Consider the following 2144-nt stretch of genomic DNA (forward strand, 5'->3'; position numbering starts at 1 on the left):
TATATAAAAGAAATTTAACATTAAACTTGCTAGTGGGCACGTGTGGAATAACAAAAGATGTTCAAGGAAATTAGTTTGTTGACTCATTATTGAGATTGTTGAATGGTGCGTGATCACCAAACGAGAAATTAAAGAGGTGAGAATTAATTGTACGAAGATGATAGAGAAGAAATTTGTATCTTGGCGACCTGAAAAAGGGGAATAAAAGGAATGAATAGGTCATATATATAATCAAACAAATATTATACGCGCAACAAAATGAATAGTAGCTGACACATTTTCAAACTTTGGCTATTGGCCATAATACATTAGGACACTCGAGTAGAACTTTTTTGTTGATTAATTTCAACATAATTGTAAGGCATCATGTATTGAACGATACAAATGCACTTAAGAGTCTGTAGATTTCACACCAACCCAATCTTGAGAAATTCTTGCAACTACGGAAACTACAACAATCTCCTTGAATAGACGCTTTGTCAGTTCATTTTTTATATAACTTCAATTCCATATAAAGAAAAAAGGTGAAAAGGGTGGGTAAATCTAGTTGATCAATCGGTAAATCCATTTAGAAGTCAGAGTGAATTTCCAATTGGTGCATTTGAGACTACAAAGACAGGCGGCAGACTCTTTCATTACGTAAGGGAAGAAGGGGCCTAAGCACAAAAGATGTCGTACACTTGAGTGGCAAAGGAAAGCGAGACAATTGGAAATAATCATCTCGGGAATAATAATTTGAAATTTTCTATCCCAAATTTAACTTGCAATTTTTTATTCGGGCGATGGCTATTGGCTTTTCTATTGATTAATGTATTACCTTTGTAACCTATAAATAATATGTTCAACACATTTCGTAAGACATCAATCGAATAATAATATTTTTGTGCTCTAAGCTTTAAATTATTTTACGAAGTCTTTAATTGTTTAAGATAATTTTAAAATATTTTCTACAAGACTATTTGAGATTTTTATATTTTAGAATTCTTTTATTTACTTATAAATAAATAAAAATATACTAATGTGTATGTCCAACATAAGTGTTATCAATAAATATAAATAGAGAATGTAAAAAGCTGAAAATTTCCCTCCTAAAGTTCCCACCACCAGATAGCTCATTAATGATAGACCCTTCACCTTCTTAGACATCAAATTACTATCTTTATTCAAAACAAAGCAAACCTCCCCATTCTGATTGTGAAATACGGAAGAGGATCCAAACACAAGCAACATTTTAAGAAGTAAAAGTAGAGGTTAGTCTCCAAACTCCATAATATTTAATATTTTTATGCTGTTTGTTTGATTTTTTGTGAATTAATTTATATACTCTGTTTAATTAGTCTATGTACTCATTTTAATTCTGTAATCTTGAAAATTTACCAGTAGACATAACTTGAAACTTTGACCCAAATGTCAATTTTACTTGTATATTGAAAATTAATTTGTATGCTTGTTTTTCTTTAAATTAGTTTATATTCTTGTGATGTAATGTTTTGATCCAGAAAATGAAAAAATCAACTTTCTTTCATTCTGTAGGATACCCAAATTAAATACAAAGTATCAAAATGTTAACCTTTTGTTTCTCTGTTTATCTATATCTATCTATCTATCTTCTATATTACCTTAAAAGTATGAACTCCTAACTTGAATGTTAAATTACTATAATATCCCTAACTTAGGTTGTGACCTTTTCGATGAGTTGAAACTTTTCTGATAAGTTATGACTTTTTCAAAGAGTTGTGATTTTTCGATGAGTTGTGACTTTTCTAAAGAATTGTGACTTTTCCAAAGAGTTGTAACTTTTCAATAAGTTGTCACTTTTTGAAAGGGTTGTGACTTCTCGGAAAGGTCGTGACTTGACACAAAAAACAATTGTTCATACTACCCTTTGTTGACTATAAATAGAGGGGTTTCCTCTCATTTTTCAACCACAAGTTTTTTTAATCTACTACTCTTCTTCATCTTGCATTTTATAAAATTTCGTGTGATTTATTGTTGTTGAGTGAGTTCGAAGTTTAACGGAATATGAGGTACCACTATTCTGATGAAGTAAATTGTTCTATCCTGATAGAGTTTATTCCTTCATCTCGAGTACTTGCGGAAAATAATTCTGATGATATAATAATTATTTTTTTGCTTAGTATATA

This window comes from Solanum tuberosum, unplaced genomic scaffold (assembly GCF_000226075.1).
Source record: "Solanum tuberosum cultivar DM 1-3 516 R44 unplaced genomic scaffold, SolTub_3.0 scf00001, whole genome shotgun sequence".
Classification (NCBI taxonomy): domain Eukaryota; kingdom Viridiplantae; phylum Streptophyta; class Magnoliopsida; order Solanales; family Solanaceae; genus Solanum; species Solanum tuberosum.